Source organism: Anopheles gambiae, chromosome 3 (assembly GCF_943734735.2).
Source record: "Anopheles gambiae chromosome 3, idAnoGambNW_F1_1, whole genome shotgun sequence".
Classification (NCBI taxonomy): domain Eukaryota; kingdom Metazoa; phylum Arthropoda; class Insecta; order Diptera; family Culicidae; genus Anopheles; species Anopheles gambiae.
The window spans coordinates 40627434-40639447 of NC_064602.1; the positions used below are offsets into that span (position 1 = coordinate 40627434).

At 39.5% G+C, this 12014-nt stretch overlaps 1 long non-coding RNA gene across 4 annotated transcripts in view; it reads right to left on the reverse strand.

Annotated features, from left to right (window-relative positions):
* Nucleotides 1-666: 666 nt before the first annotated feature.
* LOC133393682 (uncharacterized) overlaps nt 667-12014 on the reverse strand; it is a 134381-nt gene continuing 123033 nt past the window's right edge. For 2 of the 4 annotated variants that reach the window (XR_009766324.1, XR_009766325.1), the window contains exon 5: nt 667-6566. This is a non-coding gene — a long non-coding RNA (uncharacterized LOC133393682). The remainder of the gene's footprint in view (nt 6567-12014) is intronic. The other 2 variants (XR_009766327.1, XR_009766326.1) reach the window with 2 other exon arrangements.

Sequence of the window (12014 nt, forward strand, 5' to 3'; positions counted from 1 at the left end):
ACCAGGCGCCCTGTCTGCATCAGTCGAAAGTTTGGTGACAAATGTTCTCAAATAATATCAACAATCAGCTGGTGCGAAAAAAATTAGCGTACGTATTCTACAAACCTTGAATCGACTCACTATTCATTAGACATGGTTACGAGTTGTTTTGATAATTATAATTTGGTACGGTGGCTTGATCACCATACGGGGAAAACTCTTTTTTACCGTGTGGTGTTTACCGGTAGAATGCACGTAGAGGCACAAACGCCAACGTAGCACAGATGCATGTTGCACAAAATGGAGAAAACGAGTGCTGACTTAAGCTTCTTAACAGGGGAAACACATTTACATAAAAATTGCAGTTTCAGCACACCTACTTACACAGCTACTAACTCACTAACTCACATACACGGTAAACCTTGCACCTTGCTTGCGATGGGCTGCGCTGTGCAGGGAATAAATATATTTGCAAACGGGACATAGATTTCTGCTTACAGTGCTCCTTATGCTGTTCACGTGTTCAGCAAGGGAAATTGAACGTATTGGTGTACGAACAGCATAAGCAATTACACCGTTTCTTCGCACATGCTGAGCATCCGTATGTATCCGTGCGATAATTTGCTAGGGTAGACTAAAAGCAAATTTTATCACATATCACAAGATGAAAATTGATTCTTGGTCGGTTTTGTATAAAGATATTTTACTAAAAAATATAACTGGCACAACATGTGAAAATGTTTTCAAACAAGGTCATAATGAACAGATCTTGGGTTTTGTTAATGTTGAGATAATGCATGTGATACTTTGTTTTTGGGTTACATTTTTTTACCCTATTGAACATATTATTGAATACATTTATTTTTATTCACTTTATTAACGACCTGTTATGGCATCGTTATAATTTTCTATTCGCATTAATATATTTTCTAACAATAAAATCAAACCTCATTTAATAAAATTTGACTGTTTTAATGAAAAAAATGTTTTATCCTTGTTACCCCGCTAGTGTTGGTTACTTGATGAAAACTAAAATAATAAAGTTTTTTTTGTTTCATATTAAGAAATCAAGATCATATTTTGTTCATTCATTTAGAAAACAACCATACAACGTAAATGCTATAACATACCATTACCACATTAAGATGTACATTTGTTACTTCACATCTGAGACAGTGTGTCTAATAACCTACAAGCTGAACACCGTTCGACCTTAAAATGGTAAGCATTAGTGCTGAGTCATACGAATCTATTAACGGATCGACTTGGAGTTGGTTGCAGCTAGACCGGAATCGATTCTAACCCATGAGTGTAACGATTTCGGTACGTTCAGTAGGATTAACAAAGCATATGCGATTGCGACCCATGGGTGCGACGAGTTCGATAGGTTCTATAGAGTTTGGTTGGTTCATACAAGTTCAATAGGTTCATTAGGATCTGTAGGTTTGTACGAATTTAGTAGTCTTAATAAGTTAGAAGGGTGTACACGAGTTCAGTTGTAACTAGCGAGCATGCACTCTATATAGCTCTATAGCTACCGAACCTACTGGAACCGAAATTACGACAAGGAGCGCTCCAAGTTGACCCACCCATCACTAGTAAGCATACTACGCCATTCAGCAACGCCATAGGGCCTCTGTGTTAAACCGACGTGTACGAAGCACCTGCTTCCAAAATTGTTTTCGCATTCACGCTATGGTGAATATTATCTGGTGGTGCAAATACTCGCAAACCTGTTATGCATGCTGAGTTTTGAAACTCATTTCACGTTTTTTTAGTAAACGGGAAAAAAGTTTCATTAATTGTATACACTGTTCACTGGCACGTATACTGCTGTTGCAGTTGCATAAATAAGTAATGAATTAATAAAATGCTCTCCTTCCCACGTTTCCCAGACATAACCACCTGAATTCCGTGAAAAATTGCGTAAATGCTTGCCACGCCACAAATGAGACACGTGACAAAATGAGGCATTGAGCTTATAAAATGTACTGAACAAGCTCTGAGCAAGACCATTTGGTTCGCTGGAAGGTCTGAAAACGAAAATCCCTGGTAATCCGTCATATGAGTCGGGCACGTGATTTTTTACAGTAAAAAACAAAAAAAACGGCTACCTTTATTACCCGAATGCTAATCTGTAACGCGATGCATGATGTTGTTTGATGTTTGAAAGCGCAAGTCAAGCAGAACAATTTTTACCACTTCAAGAGAAAGTTTTGTCTCTTGCAGCTGAACAGAAATTGATGTAAGAGTGTGATAAAATGGTGCTCTACCTATCGTCGGTAGATGCTTCCAGCGCCTGTACAGAAGGCACCTAGCCAAACTGATGAAGTGGCTGTAAGATGGCTGTATTGGGGCTAATATTTTGTTATAGGCGCGGTGAAAGCGGTATACTGTCGGGAGATTAGTATTCCGTGCACGTTTCACAGTTTGGATTGCAGAAACATGCCTAAGCTGCGGTGGCTTAGCGATGGCCCTCTCTAGATCCGGTGTAATGATGTGTATAGCAAATGAGAAACCACGCGCCTTCACCTGCAATTGTTTATTTTACATCGTTATTTTTTATTTACCTAAATAGATGATGTGCGTGGAAAAAGTATTTTATAACTAAGCTATTACAAGAGCTTAAGATTCTGTTTTTGTTGGAGATCTTTTCGTGGGTTCAAACTTTATAGGAACTAAGCAGCCAACACGCAGGACTGACTTTTCTGCTGGTTAATAAAAAGGTTTTTGGCATAAAAATGTTACCAAAGGGTATTGCTTCAAATATAATAAAGTTGTATTATTACGTTTGTTATGGCGTTGAAAGCACCAATTGATTCTTCCGAGATTATTAATATTATACGATTTACCAAGGGCTGTAAAAATCTTTCACAGCTTCGAGACAAAATCGACTGAGCTTCGATCGATATAAAACGACAAAGATTTGAGTTAAAATGGAAAAAAACGTGGTAATGGTAAATGACTCACTTTCCCTAATGACACAATAGCAATTGCCCAAAATTTTACTTTACATTTTTACATCTTACATTTGCGGATAGAAACTATTCAGCAAAGAAAGTAATAATTAAAGAAATATAAATTTGATACCATAAATGCACGCAAGTACACTACATATAAAACACAAAACTATGAAAACTCAATTTAAAACATGACCATTCTACGTTTAATTGAGTATGTTTAATAAAAATTCTTTACAATCTACAAGCTTTCATCCTGCCAATTACAATCTCCAAATCCTTTACCACTAGTAAAAGTTAATTTAACTCAACAAAGAAGGAACACAAATTTTCATAAAAATTTAGTGCATCGAGCAATTACCAGTAACGAAGCCTGATTATTTGATCGGAAAGTCGGTTGAATAGCATGACCATCCAAGTGGACATCGTTGAAAAGCTAGGATCTGCCGAATCGACAAAGAAAACGGTCCCATGCAGACGTCTCGCTTCCTGAAATCCCTTGTCCATGGAGTTTTATAGTTTCTTTTAAAATTTTGAGAACAAGTGTCTGGCAATGCCCGGCTTCGGGCTCAGACAAAATTTGTCATTCCTGTTATAGACCCTGGTTGGAAATGGCTTAGCGGTATTGGTTATCGTAAAATTTATACAGAATTTTTGTTTATTGGATTCTTCATTGGTTATGCTGATTGTAAAACTGTACAATGATGAACTAAAGAAGATTGCAGGCACAATAAAGCGTACATTGTATTATGTCTAGTGTTTTGTGCCAATAGTCTTCTGGGTGACGGTGGATCCTTCCACGGTGCAATGATTTAATTCGCTTAGTACATACAACAATAAAACACATAACTAATGGTTGCTTCCTGAGCATTGAATGAAATCGCAAGTAGAATAACTAAAACGTTTAGCCCTTTTATGATGCATTTGTAAACCTTTTTTTTTTCTTTGAAGAACATTTCGTGAAACCGCATGAGTTTATTTTAAAATTCAGCATTGAGTATAATTACAAAATAAAAACACGTGCTAAAGAAGCAGTATTAAAAGTAAAAGGAATGGAAAAATTATGAAAACGTTGTTTGATGATGTAATTAATCCATCTGGAAATGGACTACCCGTGTTTCATACTTATGCATACCATTGAAATCGTATTATTTTAATTGCATTCAGGAGAATTCAAATTATTTTAAATGCACATGTTGATCATATTACCTTTTACATGTGACTTATCATGAGCATTTTTCTCTCATTCTCAGAAAGACTTAAAAAAGAATGCAACGCGCTTGTGTCCAGAATTGTTTTTATTTTATAGTTTTTTTTTTTTTTATTAAACTCTTATATTTACAAGTCCATTCTTCCCGCATGCTTTTACGACTTTTAAGGGTTTGTCGAGAATGGAGTCGAGCCAACTGTTGCTTATTACTTACTTTGCTTGCCGTTAAAGTCCCCACCGACCTTTTCCCGCATCATCGTTTCTAGTTTTAGAAACATTCTTCCTACTTGATTGAAAACACAAGTTACAAGTATTTGGAAGATACTAGAGAGGGCAATGCATTCTCGTGCTTGGCGCACAGCCTCCAAAACGGCACTTGCAAACAAAACATACTACTTTCGTACTCGTGGTGCATTATGTTGAACGAGCTCTGACAGCGGATCGATCGGGATCATGAGCGTCTTCATGTCGAACGCGGTCATGTCATTCACGCCGCCACCCTCGTCGCAGTAGTTGATGATGTTCTCGCGGATGTCGTCCTTGGTGGCCGGCTTCTTGTTGAAGTTTGCTGAACGACACCGGGAGCATGAAAAATAAACAAACATGTTGCGTGTGGAAGGAGGCTCCAGCTCGAGTGCGATAAAGTCGGAGAGCTGTTTGGAAGATCCCTTGCGTCCAAAAGCGAAAGCGATTTATCTACATCGGATTCTCGTAGTCGAGTGGCTTTCAAACTCTCCGTACTATCCGCGTTTTTTACCATCGCGAACTTATCCGCCCCGTAGCCGCTGTTTTCAATGATTTTATACTAGAAATTATTTATCTCATCATCATCATTCAACGCCACGGTCAGTATCGGTGCCTCGGATAGCACACTACCATCGATTTCCTCAACCTCGACGAACCACTCGTCCTTGGTGAACTGAGGCGGCATATTATTCAGATCCTTTACCTTGATGGAAGCTGTCCCCGTACCTTTAAAACCTCCGCCATCGGTGGCCACTATCTGCAGCGAGTAGTCGGGCGTCTTCTGCCGATCGAGACAGCATACCGCCGTCATGATGAGCCCCGTATCCGGAATGACGTCGAAGATCGGCAAATCAGTATCCTCCTCGATCGCGTTCTTCTCGCGTTCTCGAAATCACCTTCGCGTTAGTTCCTTCGTTGATATCGTCATAGTCCTTGGCATTTATTGTCATCACGTACATGCCGATGATACCATTTTTGGTCACGTTGCCGTACGCAATTCCGTTTGGGAACTAAGGCGCATTGTCGTTGACGTCTTTCAGGTTGATTCAGGGGCTACACATTCTCGGGATCAGGTGTGAAAGGTGGACGATAGGCAAGAGAGGAAGAAAAAATAATGAGGTTTAATCTTATTAGATGTGAATACTTTGGTTGCATTAAAGATTTTGAAATGAAATTGTGTTTCATTTAATAAAGCCTAAGAAATACTTTGGTTTTGTTCTTTGTTTGCGCTTTTGCGGCAAGAGAAAGTTTACACAATTGCTTGATTTAATTAAATTTTTCTATTTACTTCAAGGAAAAACTCGTGTCCAGCATACCAAGAACGATGGAATATACTTCTATTCCCACACGAATCATTTTCAGACCCAACACATGGCACAAGTTGGAAGTTATTCAAAACTGTACAACAGACCAGAATCTAGTTTCACCATCGAAAAGTTTCTCTATTGGGCCAAGGCTGCATCGCACAGGAGAGGCACATTATCTTTTGTTTCTCCTGACGTTTAAGTTCCTGCAACGGAAACTTAACCTGCTCTTTATTGGGAGTAGAAAATGGCTGCAAAGACTTCCAACGCTCAAACAATTCTTAAATAAAACGGTCATCATATTCCTTCGGTCATTTAGATGGCGACAAGGTTGTGCCGTGAACTTTTGCACTGCTCTGGTCGAATATTATCAACCGTACGAACATAACAGGGTTCCTCCATTTCATTTCAATGTTATCTGCAGTGCGGTGTTGCTGCAGTTCTCTTTTTTATTTCCGTTTCATTCCATCGTCACAGTTAACTGCAGTACTTTTGCTTTGTTTTTCGTCACTGGCAGTCAACTTACGCTTCCGAGTATCAAATGCTGACCTACCTTAATCACAAATATTTCCCCCGTGGCAGTGGCGGATTAACACGAGTGGAGGCCCTAAGCGGTCGCACATGTAAGCCTTTCTGAACTATTGAGCGAGACGCTGTATGAGGTTTTATTGGCAAGAAAAACGATTAGAAACCAATTTACCAGCGAGGCTAGCGAGCTTAGTTTACGTAGTGCTTAATCCGCCCCTGCCCCGTGGACTTGTTGATGTCAAAGTTGCTGTCGGAGGGATTTTCTTTGTGAACACCGGGCCCAGTCAGGAAGTACATGATGCTGTTCGGCCGCTCCACGTCGGAATCCAAAACGGTAACCTGTCCGAGGAGAAGAGCAATACATCGAAAGAGAGAAAATAAGTGGCAAGCGAATGTTAAATGAAACCAAAAATAGGGCAAAATACGAGAAATTGGCATAGTAATCGATTGAATAAGGCTTATTTCTTCGAAATCGATCGAAGAAGCAACATTAAATCAACGAAACACAGCACAGCCACAAGGTGTACGATAGCTTTTCTCAGGTTTGCTTTATGTGCTGTCAAGCTCAGTCAGCACTGTTGCGAACGTGAACGAGAAATATGAATGCTTCGTAACCGGATGATTGGCATGACTATTTGCTCGTTTGAATCGGTTAGATCGGAGAAAAATATCAACGGACACCTGGCGTGTTTGGGTAGGTCGGTTGGTCTTGGTACACAGCTTTAACAGCTAATTCAATTTAATCGTCTGTCCGTTGGAAAATTAGTGTTCCATTTTTTACTGAAAATTGCACTGGTCGGTGATGCTGTATGCTAAGGAGTAATTCGTTTGGTAGGAGGTAAAATCATTCAATTTTTTTTCCAGAACCACACCAACACACCAAAGAAACGTGACGTTCAAGTCCAGCTCGAACCTGGAAGGTGTATAGCAGCTCGAGACAGTTATGCCTTCATTAGTCCATGAATGTTGTTTCAGCCATTCTGATTGAGTTGTAGCGATAACGACGTAGCTGACTTGGTTGCTGGCGTTTGTGATTGATTACTGTTTGTTTTATTACCTTTCAAACAAACAAGATGGAAGGAGACAGAGATAGAGGGAGATAATGCCGTGTTGATTGGTCGTTGCCGAGCGACCTGTACAATTTCTAGGACTCAATTGGAGCTAAGTGTTTGCACCTGTTTTAGGAACAGTGTTAAAGTGATAAAATAGACATGTGTTCTCTCATAGCACAGTGGGTAGCTGCCGGGATGAAAGTCCAACATTTAATTATCTTATGTTTTTAATCGAGGAATGCATTGAAATCTACAGTATCAAACAAGGAAAGGCATGAGATTTCAGTTCGCTAGTCGTATTAGTTCTTACGATAGAGACTCATAAAGTCTTAAGTCTTGAGAAAACTCATCATAACAACTAGCGGAATTTGGGGCAAGTGTGCCATACGGGGCAAGAGTGCCACCAAACATTTTTCCTTAAAAACTTTAGTTAAATGATCAATTGTGTATACAGTTGGTTGCTTTCCAATGACTAGGTATACTGAGCCGACAATTTCATACAGACCAATCGAAATTTCCCATTGTTTTGAACTGATTTATGTTGAGATTCAAAATTGAGCAGAATATTATAATTTTTTAATCCAACCAAATAAGCCCTCAAAAATCATGCGAACAATCAACCGAGAAAATTTTTAAACCACCGTATAGCTGAGAAAACGTGAAATTTTTTGTGGGGTTAGTTGAAAAAAACTTTCTTTTTGTCACTGAAAACCCCAATTTCAAAAAAGTTACAACTTTTGGGGCAAAAGAGCCATCTCTATTTGGGGCAAGTGTGCCACCATCTTTCATAGGCGCGAGCTGTCAAAAATGTAAACATTGTTGTGGCGTGCAGCGGTATGGTGCGCTATTACGAGCAAATTCTACTCCGGAAAAACAGACCAGCAACAACCCATGTTAGAAAACGAAGCGGAAAATAATTAAGTGCCGAACACGTTAAAGGTTTTTTGTTATACTTTAGCTGTTGCCAAAAAATTAGTCTGTTTATTCCGCCGGTTCGTTTACGATAATGCCAGAATTTGTCTTTCGAGACCGTTTTATCGTTTTTCACCTAGCTTTTTCTCCCTTTTTTCCTATCTCTTTTTCTCCTAAACAATTCCTAACGCTAATGTCGACAGGTCGTTGGAACCCTTCTATCATGCTGTTGTAAGGTTCCAACAACCCATATTGCGATACAGTTGGTGATGAAAAGGGGTTCATTGGTGACTCAAGACAGGAATACATACACTAGTGCCACAAACGTAAATATTTCCAATTATCTAAGAAATACGGTTATTTTAACCAGGTGGCCGTCTTGCCCCATACGAGTGGCACTCTTGCCCCATAGCCCAAAAAACAACGTCTTGTTGGATGCTTTTTCAAACGCTTCAAAAACTGTTTTGTTTGCACTTTTTTCAAGCGAAACTCATTTATAAGTGAGGAATTAGATGTAAAATGGTTATGAGATTCAAATCGGCTTTTGAAAAACACATTTTAGTAAGTTATATGTTATATGTGTTTACCTCCTTTAATCCATGGTAACTTTTACAAAAAAAACCAAAGTTTAAAAATAAATATGTTTTGGAAAGATTCAATCTATTTTAAACAAAAATGCTAAATAAATATGTCAAGTACTAAAATCAAGCTAAGAGTATTATGTGCACTACTTCTTCTTAATTTTATCAATCATGTATCTTTAAAATTATGCCAAATTTGAACACCATAAAACATCATGGTATTATGTATACCACGTCAAAGCTTTACATCTAAACAAAAGATCTGTAAATATTAGCCGCTACTTCGACCAACTTTGGCAGTTATTTACGTTTTAATGACAGTATGATACTTTCAATAAAACAAAGTGTTGTATAAGTAATGACCTATATTTGGGATGTTTAGGGCAGTTGTTGATGGAATTTGGAATGTGGTAATCAACGATGACGTAATAGATCATCGATAATTGACAATGTTGCTAGCTAGTAAAATGTACCATGTAAACTTTATTTTATTATAGTCAGGGTACGTAGTATATTAGCGTAGTATAACCCCGAATATTCGTTACGCAAACGAATAAAAACTTGTATGAGATCTGTTTCAAAAAATAATTATAATCTTTGTTACATATTCATAAAACATACAAATTTTGTTTAATTTTCATTTTTAAGGCATTTAGAGGCTAGGCTGATACGCAGGGTATTCAATTCGATTATAAGCGTTCACTTCTCTTCCGCACTAAATCCAAACAAGGACTCCTCTTATACCTCTAGCAACTATCATAACTATTTTCCACGAGCTCGACACTAGGGCTGCTTGATATAACGGAACGTACGTACCATTTATTAACAGATTTGATCTGAATCGTCAAGAGCGTCGGTCCGGCCTGGATTGAGGGTCGTTACAAACGCTTACCCCATTTATCTCCGATGCACTGAAACACTGCGCTTGCAAAGGTAGAGTGTTGGTTATACGTGGTGTATTAAAAGCATAAGACTTCCCCCGTCCCAACACGGCAAGAAGCGTGCTAATCGATCTGTTTTATGTTCATTCTGTTTCTTGTTTGATTTCTTTTCGCTCCATTCTTACAAGACAGAAAAAGTTCAATGTTGTGGCGCGCATTTAAAAAGCTCCGTCTTTGCTGTATGCTTGTGTTGCTGCAACGAGGGAAACTAGAGTGCTGAGCATTAAGGTGGCATACAATAGCGGAGAAAATTGGCGTCGAGTAAATTGAATAGAGTTTCTGTTTCCATTAGTGGGGAGCTATTCGCCTGTGTCCTCATGGCAAGTGTAAAAGAATAAGGTATAAGGAACAGAACAGCAACCAGCACGACACAATCAGTTCGCCGGTGGTTATGTAAATTTTAATGAAATTTCATTCTACTTGATATATGTATAATTTGTTGTCCTCTCTCGGTATGCAGCGACATTTTCCTTCTCGAATCTACTTGTATTTTTCATGGCCTGCACGCCAGATTTTCCATTCCAAAAGTTTATATTTTTGGTATATGTCATTGTCGTCGTCGATGCAGCTTCGGGTAGACAAGCCTGAACGACCAAATTTATGCAAACATTCATTCATACTTATTTTTAGTGCAAACATTGTGTATGTTGTGTGTATGATTTTCAGCGTCAGATTGTTGGAAGGGCGGTTCCGGGGACGCGTTTGTGTCGTGAACACGAATGTGGAGGTCACATTAAATGAGTTTTCGGGCAATGCGTGCGAGTAGGCGCAAAATACCGACGCCAACCAGAAAGAGTATGTAACGACCGTGCATTTATATTAATTAAAAACTTTGCTTCTCAAAGTTCACGCTCTCACGCAGATTCCAGCCGGTGTTAACGGCGAACTGGCCTAGCGACGCACCGAGTGACGTTTCCGCTGCGCAAAGACAGATGGGGCAAACTCGCAATCAGAAGCCAGTTGGCGATGCGTTAATTTTCGGTGATAGCTCATAATTGGGCGGAAATCATTTCACAGAAGTTACCCGACGCTTCGACCGGATGTAGCTGGCTCGCCGGATGCGCAAAGCTCCTATGGCATTAAATAGCAATCTGATTTTGAATCGCTTTGCCAACAGCTGTATGCCAACAGCTGTAATATTCACCGGTATTCAGTCCACGCACATCGCGCACACTTACAATCACACAAATCATCCTGACACGTCTCAAGAAACGAAGAACACCGGCGCTGAAACAACGTTAGTAAATAATAATTGCACTTACCAGACGATTGTTTTTCCTACAACAAACAATATTTTTTCGACTGAGGCAGTGCTTGACGAAAGGCGCACGCAACTTAATGATCGTGAAACCAAAACAAACCATCGCCAAAGAACGGACACTACACTCACACAATCGCACGGCTATCATGTCAATCCTACAGGGGTCGCCTGCCGTAATAATACTGACGAATTATTGTTCCTGTACCAAAACGTTAGAGGATTGAAATCTAAATGCAATCAAGTATTTGACTATGTTTCTACAACCCACTATGACGTTATTATCCTGACTGAAACATGGTTGGATTCAACGATTGATTCCTCGGAATTGTTCCCGGATAATTATACAGTGTATAGAACAGACCGCAGCAGCAAAAATAGTAAAAAATCAATCGGTGGCGGGGTTCTCATTGCCGTTGCTTCACACCTACGTACAATACTTTGTCCTACACAGGATACCGTTGAGCAACTCTGGGTAAGAGTTTATGGTAATAAACGTACTTTTATCACGGGTGTAGTGTACATTCCTCCAGATTTAGTAAACAACACTACTACCATGCAAACTATCTGCTCCACCATAGATAATATTGCTTGTGCAACCACCGATACGTTTCTCCTATTCGGGGACTTTAACTTCCCCAATCTTTCCTGGAACACCGATGATTCTAACGTTCCTGCACTGCGAATCAATTATGAGAATTCACGAATTACGGACAACTGCCGCTCTTTGCTTGACTGCATCTATAGTAATGGGCTTTCTCAGATCAACTTTATACCTAATGCATCGAATAACATTCTCGATCTCATAATTGTCTCTGACGAGATCCTACATTATTGTGCCCCACCGGTGGTGTCTCCTTTCCCTATGGTTGCCGTTGATGTTCATCATCCTCCTGTTGAACTACACTTAACTGGTGCTGGCAATACAGCTCGTTCCTGGCGTTCTACCTCACCAAACCGTGAGTCCGGCACACGTAACTACAGGCGAACTAACTTTATCCGTCTAGCTGAACTGCTTCAATCTACTGACTGGTCTTTCCTGG